This window comes from Hordeum vulgare, chromosome 3H (genome assembly GCF_904849725.1).
Source record: "Hordeum vulgare subsp. vulgare chromosome 3H, MorexV3_pseudomolecules_assembly, whole genome shotgun sequence".
NCBI classification, from domain to species: Eukaryota; Viridiplantae; Streptophyta; class Magnoliopsida; order Poales; family Poaceae; genus Hordeum; species Hordeum vulgare.
Window position 1 is genome coordinate 30,624,063 of NC_058520.1, and position 14,523 is coordinate 30,638,585.

General features: G+C 42.4%; 1 long non-coding RNA gene across 1 annotated transcript; it reads left to right on the forward strand.

Annotated features, from left to right (window-relative positions):
• On the forward strand, positions 1 to 1,115 carry LOC123439409. Its single transcript, XR_006630084.1, has 2 exons — positions 1 to 680; positions 769 to 1,115. It is a non-coding gene; the product is annotated as an uncharacterized LOC123439409 (long non-coding RNA).
• The last annotated feature ends 13,408 nt before the right edge of the window (positions 1,116 to 14,523 follow it).

Here is a 14,523-nt window from a genome sequence, read left to right on the forward strand (position 1 = left end):
ATTGACAAAGAGAAGAGGGAGTGGAGGTATCCCGTGGATCTGCAAGCAATGACATGTAGTTGCCGAAAGTGGCAAATTACTAGACAACCTTGTATACCTGCTCTGTATTTCATTACTTTAATGAGAGGTCTAGCTAGTGAGATAGATCAGTATGTGCATGAATTTTACTTAGTTAAAAAATTCACTCTCACCTATGCTGAAAATTTGCGTGCAATGGAGGGAAAACAACAGTGGGATATTGTTGACCCTCGGTTTAAATTGTCTGCACCTGTGCAACACAGACCTCCTGGCAGGCCAAGGAAGACTAGGATAAGGGCACAGTCCGAAGGAAAAGGCCTAGGAGGAAGGATAAATAAGTGCTCTCGTTGTGGAAGATTAGGACACGATGGTACTCACTGCAAAGAATCAATTGATCCTGCTTTTGGAGAAGATGAGCATTGGGGTGCTGTAAATGTTGAAAATGAAGCTCTCGAAGCTACTGAAGCAACTGCCGAGACTGATCCTAGTGATGGAGATGCTGAAAATGAAGCTCTAGAATAAACAACTCAAATAGAAGCCCTAGAAGAAACATCAGGAACATAAGCTCCTAGCTCTCCTCCAACTATTACAAGCTCTCCAACTGCTCCTAACTCTCCAGCTACTACTTCCTCTCAGGTTGTTGATAGTGATCTACTTGCTAGGTATGCAATATATTGTACTGTATGTGAATTCATTAATGTTATAACTGTAAATGTAGTAATTGGCCTTGATTGTATTCATGTTTCTCAGTCCAAGGAAAAAATTTCAGAAGGCCAGCTCCTAGAGGTGTCAAGTGGGGGTCACCAAATAAGAAGCAGAAGTCTAGCATGGTACCAACTCTGAGCACAAGGAGCAAGGCTGCTATTCCTCCTGCCAACACTAGGAGCAAGATGACCAAACTGAAGTGATCATGATGTGTTTGTGGTGTGAATGTTGGTTTGTAATGTTGTGGTGTGAACTATTGTCTTAAGGTGCTGGGTGTGAACTTATGAGTTTGTCTGCTGTTTAAATACTGGCTGTGAACTTATGTGTTTTGTAATGATTTGTTGTGAACTATTCCAGTATAATGTGCTATGAACTACTAATTTGTGCTCACATTTGCCCCTACATATCTTATCAATGTTTAGTTTTGCCCCTAAAAATATTGTTAGGTTCTCAAATTTGCCCCTTTTTTGTCATTATGTGTTGGACATAAACCACATATGAATCCTAGAAATTTCAACACAAATTAAGCAAACTGGTAGCTCCAAGGGTGCACAAATGGCAACATTACATCAACATTTCACATCATTACATCAATTTCACACTGCCGCAAACATAACACATACACTCACACTTAATTTTCTTGCTTGGACCAAATAGAAGCTAAACTAGCCACAATGCTAACGACAAGAACAATGAGAAAACACATTGTTTCCATCAGCTCATTCCTCTTCTTCAATTTCACGTGCATTTTGTTGTTCTTATTGCTCGGGTCCATAACCTTCCTCTCCAGCCTGCTTGCTTTGATCCAACTGCGTTCAAGGCAACCATGGAGCTCCTCAAAAGCTTGCCCCACATGCTCACTCGGAGGAGGGTCGATCCATACAACCCATTCACACTGACCAGGAAGCTGTCAAATCAGATTTCACAAAACAATTGGTCAAATTTATAACTTCAAAACAAATAGACAAAAACAGAGGACAAAGTGAGGCTACAAAGTCAATTACATCTAGTGGACAACCCAAAAATCTTCTTCCAGTGCTTGCTCCACCCCAAGAAACACGGCGAGCAGGAATTTGCCCGTGCCCCAGGAAACAGTGCTTCGAGCGCTCCTCAAGGCCGTAAAAGGTGGAATTGGGCACGAAGAACTCAGATTGGAATTGAACAATCACGCAACCATCCACCTACGGCCTCAAACGGGGCATATTACGGCCAATCCCGCGAAATCCTAGAGGAGAAATCCCCAAAGCCAAAGAACCCTAGATCCGAATCTACGTACCTCACTATCCGCGGAGGAGCTTATGGACGACATTGGATATGTGCACATGCATGTGCCCCAGTCCTGCCTCCCTCCAGGAGCTCCAATCGCCGGTGCTCGGGCACCTACCTATTTCCTGTCGCCGTCAGGAGGTAGGAGAAGAAGAGCCAGAGAGATAACTGTTTGGGTAGGTCTCGGCCTGGGCATTTGGGTATTTTGGTTATTTCGGTTCGGGTAGTTCGGTTTATGGGTAATTCAGGTATTCGAAAATGGGAACCAGAATTATTTCTGTCAAAAAAGTACCTGAACCCAAATTACCCAAATTTTTGGTTCGGGTAATTCGGGTACCCAAAACACCCAAAATATTCTGAGCATACATCAACTTTTGATATGAATAACTCGGATAGTATGGGTATTTTTGGTAATATGAGTATTTTAGTTAGTTTGGGTAACAAGTTAGTGTAATAATAGCATGAAAATTTTGTAGAGTATGAATAATTTGGGTAGTATGGGTATTTCGGGTTTTCCACACTAGAACCCGAACCCTAACCCGAAAACCGAATAGTCAAGAAATGAGAACCGAACCCTTACCCGATCCGAATTACCCGACAATTCGGGTAATTCGGTTCGGTTCGGGTTCGGGTACCCAAACTCCCAGGGTGAGGTAGGTCCCACTTGTATGGAGGGGCATACTTGTCCAGAAAAACTCTCTAACGTGGTCAAACCCCTTTGACTGGACGAAAAGGGCGCGGAAGGGTATTTCCAGAAGCGGTTGAGACGGAAGAGGGGTATAGTTGAGCACTGATTTTTTTTAAAGGTAAAGATGAGCTCGAGACAAATTTAGGGGGGAAAATGGAATTGGCCCTAAAATATAAGACGCGTATTGACTTAGTTTCTCTTCATCTCCTTAAAATATAAGGCGCGTATTGACTTGTTTCCCTTCATCGCACAATTTTAACTGTGGTTTTCACTTACTTTATACCTACAAATTTATTATAAGGATGTATGAAATAGAATTGTTTTGCAAGAAAAAACACGATGATATTGATACATGTTTAATCCATGTATTTTCGTATATATTAATGATCAAAGTCATGCATCAAAGACCTTACAAAGTTAAGGGGTCTTATATTTTGAAAAGTAGGAAGTGATAAAAGACCGTGCAAAATCAAGCGTGTCTTCTTGTCTTGCGTTTCCAAGAAGCATCAAGCGCGGGAGTCACTAGTTACCGAGCGCTTCTTGAGGAGCCCTCCCAATGAGCGCTCCCATGCGTCGTCATTTGGCGCATTCTCAGGCTCCGTCACGTGTCGCGTTCTGAGCGCCTTCTTCAGATTTCATTTTTTTATTCTTCAGCACGCGTTTTCGGCTTTTTAGAATGGTTATTTCTGATTCTTTTTGGTGTTTTGGTTTATCACCGGTCTTTTTTAGCTTTTTGACAAAATAACATTTTTTTGCATGAAAAAAATGTTTTCTGTTTTTTTCGTGAGATGCACGGTTTTGCCTTTGCGAGAGGCACCACTCGGAAACGAAAAAATAATTTTTTTGCAAGAGGTACGGTTTTGTTTCCGTGAGAGACACGGTTTTGCCTTCGCGAGAGGCACGGCCGTGCCTCAAGAAAAGGGGAAAAGCGCAAAAAAACGCGTTCTCTATTTTTTCTATCGCAAGAGGCACAATATTTTTTGGTTATTTTTTTGTGAAAAAAAGTTCGTAAAACCTATCAAAATTGGATCTAGTTTTGAAGATCTCAATGCGAGAAATTCAACGGTGAAAACAGTTTGGGAATTGGACGCACGGTTTAGTAGATAAAACATTTTGAAAACACGAATCTACAAAAAAAAGGAAAAACTTTCAGGTTGCGACAAATGACACGCATGTAGTACACCACTTGTCGCAACCTGAAAATATGGGAGTGATCTTTGAAAGATGTACTCTTTAATTTATGAGTTTGACCAAATGCTCAAGCCAAGACTCGAATACTGGTGGGCTGTCTGCGAACTCCTGCGCCTTGCCAAATGCCAACTGAGCTACGCTCCGTTTTTATTGGGCTCTAATATGACGCTATTTTTTTAAATATTGCATTTATTTTATTCTTTTTGAAAAATAATGCATCAAATTCAAAAATTCAAAAAGTATACCTGCCTCGGCCATCCTGTAGCCGACTGGAGGTTGTTGGCGTTGCTGCGGCCGACAGGAGGCTGTCGGCCTCGCCAAAGCCGATAGGGGGCTCTCGACCACGTGGAAGCCGATTAGTGGCCGGCCACTGCCACTCGACATTGGGGAAGCCGATAGGCCATTCGGCCTAGCCGTGGCCGAGTAGTGGCCACGAGCCAGCCCCAGCCCCTCCCCCCTCTCTTTGTCCTTTCTCATATTTCTTCTCCCTCCTTCTCCCATTCTACCTTATCTCCTTTATCGATTTCTTCTCCTTATTTCTCCCCGCACATAAAAAATATTCCATTTCCACGTTTATGTAATAAACTTATGTGTATTTTGAACGTCTCACTCGCGATGATATTTTATGTTGTGTAAGGAGGAGGACATCCAAACTATCCGTCTCACTCGCGATGATATTTTATGTAAGAAACTTTTGTGTATTTTGAACGTTAGCTATTTTGCCTACTCCATTTCCCGCCCATATTCCCCCAATCGGCTACGCCATTTTGTTCCCTCCTCCGTTGCCGCAAATATTTCCACGTCTCCATTCCCGCCTAATTTTTCGCACCACCTTTCCCGCCAAATTTTGCCCGTTTCGTTTCCCGCCACCTTTCCCGCCAACTATTTACCCTCTTATTTCCCGCCAAATCTTTCCCACCTCATTTCCCTCCTCGTTTTCCCGCCATATTCCTGGTCATCTAAGTCTATAAAAGGAGGCATTGGACTGCCTTCCTCCATCATCCAGCCTCACTTGAGAACACTAGCACTGCCTTCCTTCCTCCATCATCCAGTGAATATGAGTTTGCCTTGCTCGGATCAGAGCATCAGGCCTAAGAAAATGCAGAGTGCGAGTTTGCCTCGGGGTGTGGAAGCAGTTCGATGTTGGTGCGGTGATCTCTGCAAGGTGAAGGAGGTGACAGATTTTTCAGATTGGTTGGGCATGAAGTTTTTCATGTGCGCCAATTATGAATCTGATCCGCCCGAATCTATTTCTGCGTACCTCAAGCCTCCGGTATGTCAAGTTATCCAGAGTAAATATGTTGTTGATATTATTGTTTACTTGATATATATATATATATATATATATATATATATTGTAGTCTCCTCCTCCTCTCTGCATGTACTATCGTTGGATTGACACGGAAATGCCGGACTGGGCGGTGACCGAGATTCGTGAAAGAGGTCGCCGTGCATGGGCTAGCTTGGACTTGGAAGAGCGCCACGCGAAGGCTGAAGCAGAGGAGAAAGCAGAGCAGAAGAAAGAGTGGGAAGATTACTGTGTGGAGCAGATGGCTTTTATTGATGAGATGATAAGGAAGAACGAAGAAGAGAAACTTCGGTTGGAGGAGGTTTACAGACAGCGGGAAAAGACCCGTGAAGCTGAGAGGGAGAGAAAGAGAGAAAGGGCTCGTGCGGCCAAAGCAGCAGAAGAAGCCGGTGATGGAAAAGGCAAATATTCACGCTGGACTCAGTAGATTTATTTTAATTTCAGCAAGTTGTATCTTAATTTCAGCAAGTTGTGTCAGCACGTTGTATCTTAATTTCATCCTTGAAGCGTGCGCAAAAACGATGAACGACGAACGACTCTTGACGAACACCGAGATTAATCCCACACCACCACCTCCAACTCCACCAAAACAACCAACTTCACCCACACCACCACCACCACCACCGCCACCACTACAACCTCCACCTCAACCTCCACCACCACCACCAAAAATAGCTTCAAAACAAGCACCACAAACTACCCCATCGCGAGTGAGACAGATAGTTCGGATGCCCTCCTCCTTACACAACAAACGTACGGTTCAAAAAGTGAAAATGGAAGATTTTTTGTGTGGGGGGAGAAGGTAGGAGGAGAAAGAGAGAAAGGAGATAAGGTAGAAAGGAGAAGGAAGAAAGAGGAAGGAGGAAGAAAGGAGGAAGGAGGAAGAGAGGGGGAAGGGCTGCCTCGGCTGGCTGGCCACTAGTCGGCCTCCCCCAGGCCAATAGCCTTATCGGCTACGCCAGGGCCGACTGGGCTATCGACATGGCCTGGCCACTAGTCGGCCGCCACGTGGCCGAGAGGCACTAATCGGCCGGGCCTAGGCCGACTAGCCTCCTGTCGGCCACGCCGACGCCGACAGCCTCCTATCGGTCACGCCAGGGCCGAGGCAGGCCTACTTTTAAAAATATTCAAATGGGTGCATTATTTTTCAAAAAGAATAAAAAAAATACAATATTAATTTTTTTATAGCTAATATGACAGGGTTGATTCTCACATATATGTGTTACCAAAAATTAATGACGTGATTGATTCCCACATGGACTAAATCGGTGGAAGGGCGTGGTCCTAGGTTGGATGTTGGACATGATTTTTTTATTTTTTTTTCTATAGCAAAAGAGACATGTGTTGCAATATGAGGAAAGAATAACAGATGCCTCTAACCAATAATCGTGACTCAAGACCACAATATGAGGGTCTCTTGATTTATGTCTCTTCTGTTGTCTTTGAGGACTATTATTTTATGTCTCTTGATTTCACCCATGTGGTCTATAAAAATTGTAATACATAAAGAAATAAGGTTGCTCTTGAACTACCTAGGATTGCTAGGTTTTCTAGTCTGAATTTCTGGTTAGAGTCCACTTGAGGCGGTAATTTCTTTAATTGGAACCGACGCCATGATCGTCATGAATGAATAAAGGAGGAGATGATTGTTAAAAAAGGTCCATGTTATTTATTCAAATACAACATTCCATCCGTGTTGCCAATTATTCTTCTTCCATCCTCTTCGACGATGATCTCAATGCTCACACAATCACAACACGTTTGAATATGTCAATCTTAAGGCGTCTCTCTCCGCATAAGAAGAGAAATTTGTCTTCCTTCCTGTGCGAGGTTTTGCCGACGTGTCCATGCGTTGTTAGAGATGATTTCTTCCATATACAATATAATTTTACTAAGGTGTTTATTTTCAACCCATATCTACACCGATACAAAAGAGAGGCGGATCGTGCACTATTGATTAAGACATCGTCCTAAATGTTATTCTTTAAATGGTTAACAGGTAAAATAAAATCATATTCAGATTCTACAAAAAATCAAATGTCATAATAATATTAAATCTGAGTTACGGTTTAGAAAGTATGACTTTTTTTACAAAACATATAATATATACTGCAGGTTAAATAAAAAATGTGTGGGTGTTTTCCGCAAACAACGAACAATTTTTCTGGAGTCACTTGAATCCGGATTGTGGGTTGATCTGAGGAAACTACATGGGTTCCTCGACAAACAGTGAAACATTATCTTTGCAATCACTTAAACCGGGACTGTAAGTTGAATTCAAGAAAGAGCGGAAGGTTTTCTGAAAAAGACGCGACGATGAACGTGACAAAAACACTTTGTAATTTGTTAGTAGGTAGGTATAGAAGTACAAAGCCAGTGCGGATATAAATATTCTACTCCCTTTGTACCTAAATAATTGTAGTTGGGGAGAACTAGACTAGTTTTCTCCAACTACAATTATTTAGGTACAGAGGGAGTAGTATGTTATACTGTGATTTATCTGTTCATATTAATGCGATTGTTAGTTTATTTCACTCGATCAAGAGTGTTCTGATTCTCCTTGTAGATTAATGCTACGCACGTGAAGTGACCGAAGCAGCAATCGTTATGGGCCAGCCAATTTGTGATGGCTTTTGACGTGAACTGGTATTTTTTCTCCTGGTACCACAAAGTGGAGTCTTGATTTGGCCTCTAGCTCTAGGTCACTAGAGCTTCACGATCTCATCAGCGTCCCTAGCCCAGAAAATTTTCTGCACTAGTGGCTCATTCCACTATTTACTTTTTCTTTAAGGAGAAAACTAAGACTTTATTCACTCAAATTCCACAATTTGTGGGATACAAAAAGGATCATGCGGGGTCGACATCCACATATGTCGCCCCTGATCCAGAAACTGAGCAAACTTGACTAGACTATCGGCGTCACGGTTCACCGCTCTACTTTCATAAGAGAAATTACAAGCAAATTGAGAAGCCCTAAGATTACTTCAGAGATGATAGCTTCATATCTCGTACTATTATGGCGGTGGATGTCCCTACTAACCTGTTTGGAGTCGGAGGCGATTACGAAGCTGTGGACAAGGAGGTCAGCGGCGAGGGAGAGCCCTTCCCTGCACGCTAAAGCTTCGAGAGTCGCTACGTCGGTGATGCCATTGATAACAAGCGCCGAGCTGCCCAGGAAGTTACCTGTCCCATCCCTACACACAACCGCCGCCGCTCCCTTCCCGTGAACCTTTGAAATTGCAGCATCAACATGGATTTTTACATATCCTGAAGGTGGCGCTTTTGGTTTGACAACAGCCGGTTTTGGTGATGGATGCTTCTTCATCCCCTGTCTTGGCAACAGTTCGAGTTCATGAATGAACCTCGAGATAAACTGGTCGGTTACAGCCGGACTTTGGAATATCTGTTCGTGAATCGCTTTCCGTCGCGCCCACCATATGGCCCAGAGAGTGACCAATAACATGCTGAAAGCTTTATGAGAAAGGCAATCTATCATGGTAAAGAGCCAGCGTTTTGCATCCGGTTCAGTATGTCACAAAGGTGTTCAACTAGTTCTCCATCCACCACGGCCCAAATGCAGCGGGACATCGAGCACTCAAGCAAAGAATGACGCCAAGAATCAGCTGCACCACACAGCCCACAATCGCTCAACGTCGCCATGTTTCTGTGAGCCCGAACATCTTATGTTGGGATAGATTGCTTCGCAAGCCTCCATAGAAAGATCCTAATCTTCCCAGGAACGTGGGTATGCCAAAGTTTTTTCCATGAGTCAGCATCTCTGCCCGAGCTTGATGAACCCGACGATCCATCCAGCCATGCTCCCCTACGATATTTTGTTTCTGTCATCATTCGATAAGCGGATCTGACCGAGAAACATCTGTTCTTCGCAAAAACCATGTCCATGTATCCGAGATGTTGCTGGTGCACAAAGGGATCTCCAATATCGCTGCAATATCAATGGGGGGAGACAAACTTCCTCTAGCCTGGTTATATTCCGTGTGGCTAATGTGGCGTCAATCAATTCAACAACCAGCACAGGAGGGTTATCAGTACGAGCACCATAGGGCCTCATCATCTCCTTGCGGGGTATCCAATTATCTTGCCAGATATCAGTAGAACTTCCATTGCCAATGGTTTTGATCTGACGTTGCTTCAAGATATCTCTGCCTTCGATGATGGATTTCCAGACCTAGCTCGGTTGGGAACCTAGCTCGGTAGAGAGGATAGAAGAATCAGGGAAATACACACTTTTGAGTATTTGAGCACTAAGCGACTTAGGGTGTTGTAGGATCCTCCAGGATTGTTTAGCTAAGAGAGCCAAATTGAACAATTCAAAATCCTTAAAGCCCAAACCCCCCATGCTCTTTGGTTGTGTCATCACTTCCCAAGAGAACCAATTAGGCTTACACTTACGATCTTTGCTTCCCCACCAAAATTTTCGGATGAGCATATCCAAATGTTCACATAGTCCTCTAGGCAGCTTGAAGGAGGACATCGAAAAAATTGGCACAACTTGGGCCACGGATTTAACTAAAACCTCCTTTCTAGCTGAAGACATGGACTTTTCAATCGAGCCTTGGACTTTGCTCCACAGATAATCCTTCAAGTACTTGAACACACCATTCTTGGAAGAGCCCACATCAGACGGCATCCCAAGGTATTTTGCATTTAAGGTTTCATTTGGAACTTGTAGCAGAGCCTTTACCTCAAGTTTAGTGCTCTCAGGGCGCTTCTTGTTGAAAAAATTGACGACTTATCATGATTAATCCTCTCTCCCGAAGCTTGACAGTACGTGTTCAACAGTTGATGAACCTCATTTGCCCCATCCGCACCAGCCTTAAAAAATAGAAGTTGTCATCGACGAATAATAAGTGATTCACAGGTGGTGCCGAGGCTGCCACTTGTATCCAATCCCAGATTGGATGACACATCAATAGATTTTAGGAGGCACGAAAGGCCCTCTGGTGCTGTCAAGAATAGGTATGGGGAGATTGGGTCTTCCTGTCGAATTCCACGAGAAGGTGTAAATTCATCCAACTTCCTTCCATTGAATAGGACTGAAAATTTCACCGAACAACCATACCCATGACAATGCTCACTCATCATTTGGTGAACCCCAGTTTCAGCATGATCCCTTGGAGATAGTCCCACTCAACACTATCATAAGCCTTCATCATGTCAAGTTTAAGTGCGCAGTGGCTATTCCTCTTTGATTTGTTGTGTTTCATAAAGTGGAGACACTCGTAGGCAGTAATAATATTATCAGTGATAAGTATACCCGGAACAAAAGCCGGTTGTTCTTCAGAGATGATGTTAGGAAGTACCAATTTCAGCCTATTAGAGATGACCTTTGATGCTATCTTGTACAGAACATTGCAAAGGGAGATAGGCCTAAACTGTGTCAGCGAGTTGGGGTTCTTTACCTTTGGAATCAGAACAAGAATTGTGTCATTGATGCATTCTGCCGATTCTCTTCCGTTGATAATGCAAAGGACGATGTGAGATACCTCTCTCCCACAAACATCCCAATGCCGCTGGAGAAAATGAGTTGGAAAACCATCAGGGCCGGGTGCTTTAGAGGGAAACATGTGAAAGAGTGCCAATTTAATTTCGTCCGTAGAGTAGCCAGCCTCGAGGATCTGATTCATAGCCGGGGTAACCTTTTGAGGAACTGAGTCTAACACGCGGTTCATATCATGAACCCCCTACGAAGAGAACAAGGTACTGTAAAAGTTTGTAACATGTTCTTCAATATCTGCTACATCCTCTGTAACCCTCCCATGAGGGAGAGCTAACGAGTTGATACAGTTCTTTTTCTTTCTTCTTCTCGCCCTTAAATGGAAGAAGTATGTGTTATTATCGCCGTGTGTTAACCACTCAATCCGAGCCCTTTGACACCACATAATTTCTTCTCTGTTAAACAGCTCGACCAACCCGTCACAAATTTTAACTTCCGCTCCACAGGGCTCTGTTCTCCTTGGGATCGCCCGCAACAACGCCAGCTGGTTCTGTAAGCTACGAATCTCACGCCTGACATTACCAAATACTGTGCGATCCCAAATAGCAAGATCTTCAGAGAGCGATCCCTATTTTTATTTTATCCCTTGGACTGTCCCTCCTCGTTGGCGCCCCCAGCTTCGCGCCACCGTGGTCGCCAAGTTTTCATGTGTGTCCCATATCACTTCATATTTGGATGGCCGAGGGCCCACTATCCCCGCACGCTCGGCACTCAGACGGAGCAGCAACGGTGCATGATCCGAGGAAGCAGCCGTTTCATGGCGCAATTTTGCTTGTGGAAAAGCAAGGATCCAATCTGCCGAGGCTACACATCTGTCCAGCCTGACACGAGTGAATGTCCCTCCCGCAACCTTCTTCTCATACCCTATGTTTGAAAGACCGCAGGTATCCAGGGCATCTCTAAACGCGTCCATCTGTGTCTGTCTGCGGTTGCCAACTCCATCATGTTCGTTATTGTGAAGTACTTCATTGAAATCGACCATTGCTATCCACGGTAGCGAGCTAGCCGACACTATTCCTCTCAGCATGTCCCAGGTTTCGTCCCTCTCGGGAACCCGAGCCTCGCCATACACAAAGGTGATGCGGAAGGGAGAGACCGTCAAGTCCTCAACTTCCATATCAATGTGATACCATGAGTAACCAATAACTTTAGCTTTTATTGAATCTCGCGAGAATACACCGAGGCCACCACTCCTTCCTGAACTACCAACAACGAAACTATTGTTGAACCCTAGAGTTTCTACCATATTTTCGACTCTAGATCCCTCTATTGTTGAACCCTAGAGTTTCTACCATACTTTAGGGGAAAAATCGCCTCGTGATATCACGAAGCTCTTGAACTGTCGAGGTTTGCCAACTCCACGACAATTCCAACTTATAATACTCATTGAGCCCTGTGGCGCCCATCTAGTGAGCCCACCAACAACAATTGGTGCCCAGGGCCAGCTCAAGGATTTCGAAGGCCCCGGGGCGAACTTAACCAATGGGCCCAATGGAGAAAAAAGTCGATCCATATATGAATAGATACGTATATTATAAAGTCATAACAAATGATAATTTTTTCATAATAATCAAATATCTGATATTTTTTCCTCCTTTTGTTCCAAATCATGTATAATATAAGGTACAAGCCTACAACGCACAAATAGTATAGAAATAACATGCTAGCAAACCTCTAGTAATCATCTGAAACGGGACTTCCGTGCATTTTTTGATGCAAAATCATCAATGACACTGTCAAGATCGATACTGTCCAACATATTCTTCCGAGTGCAGCACATGGCCAAACCATTCACTCTTTCTTGGGGCATTGTTGATCTCAAATGATTTTTCAGTAACTTCAGTTTTGAGAAACTTCTTTCAGCTGATGCAACAGTGACATGTACAGTCAAGAGGATTCGATAAGCAATTTATACATTCGGATGGCAATCTGCAGCTCTAATAAACTCAAATATCCGACCCACTGACATAAGTGTGTTTGGCAATGCCATCTGCAATACTTTTATTTCAGAAACAAAATTATCCAAACCAACATCTACTCACTTACGATGAGTGGAAGTGTTGACAAAATTAGTGCAACATCTTCTTAGTTCATTATCACCCAACAACTTGAATTCTTTTGAGTTGAATAGGAATGCAAATATGCTCCCAAATGACTTCAGTTCCTCAAATCTATTAGTCAAGGAAGCAATTGCAACATCAATCATCACCAGAAAGTATTTAACTCTAAATGATTCCACCTCAGTTTCTTGTGCTTCTTGATTCTGGTCATTTTCTTCATTGCCATTAATTTCATCAAATTGCCTTTTTCTAGTAATACGCCGCTTTACAGGAAATAAAGTTTTTACAGCCATGTTGATTGCAATAGATCTCACGAAATGTCATGCCAGATGACCATGCCAAGTAAGAATTCAAATTGCTCAAGTGCACTCGCCAAAGATTTTGCGTCGCTCTTAGTCTTAGCGTCATCAGTAGAATTCCCCTTCAATTCCAGTAAATCTTTTCTTAACTCGAGTGCTTGATATTTGATAGCATGAATACTCTTTGTTCGACTCTCCCATCGAGTGTTACAGAAAGACTTAATTGTCATTTTTGGAACATGATCAAGCAATAGCTGCCATCTTTTAGTAGACCTTGAAAACATTATGTAAATTCTTTCTACAACACCAAAAAAGCAATAGCTTTACCGCAAGATTTTGCCATATCACTAAGTGTAAGATTCACGCTATGGCCAGCACACGACATGTACAATGCTCTTGGATTAGTTGCAAGCAATCTGCTTTGTACCCCTTGTTTTTTTCCTTCATGTTCGAACCATTGTCATATCCTTGTCCATGGACATCTTTAACATTCAGACCAACAGTTCAAGTGAGTCTATTAACACATTATAAAGTCCAAGTCCCAATGTATCATCCACCTTCAAGAACTCCAGAAAAAATTCCTCTATTTTTGTGCTGGTACTTGACATGTTTACACATCTCACAATGAGAGTCATTTGTTCTTGATGACTCACATTAAGGGTACAATCTAAAATGAGTGCCAGTAGCGACTTGACGAGGAGATTCCGTGATGACCGATAAGGGAAGACGAGAAGAATCAGGAAACAAACAAACTCGATCGTGCGTGCTGTGGCTGCGTTCTGAACAGGCTTTTGCTATTTATGTGGCGCTGATTGAACCGGCAACCAACCTTGCCAAATTACCTCATGCAACCACCACACCACTCACACGGGATTCGTTAAAAATGAACTTGTTCTCTCTTTTATTACTTCTTTTCCCTTTTCCCTTTTTCCTTTTCTTTTTTTGGTTTTCGTTTTCTATTTTTTCTTTCTTTTCATCTTAGTTCCTTTAATTGTTTGCAATACGTGAACTTTTCGTTTTAAATAGCTGAATTTTTTATTTTGATGGAGTTTTCATGAAACTTGATGAACTTTTTTCCAAATCGATGAACTTATTTTCAAATTGATGTTTTTTTTTCAAATCAATGAACTTATTTTCAATTTTAATGAACCTTTTTTCAAATTCCATGATTTTTTTCAATTTTAATGAACCTTTTTTCTATATCTGGGAACTATTTTCACAATGAGTGAACTAATTTTCAAAATTGACGAACTTTAAAAAAAATCAGTGAACTAATTTTCAAATTTGATGAACTTTTTCAAAATGAGTGAACTAATTTTCAAATTTGACAAACTTTTATTCAAAATCAGCCAACTAATTTTCAAATTTGATAAACTTTTTTCAAAATCAGTGAACTAATTTTCAAATTTGTGGAACTTTTTCAAAAATCAGTTAACTAATTTTCAAATTTGACGATTTTTTTTCAAAAT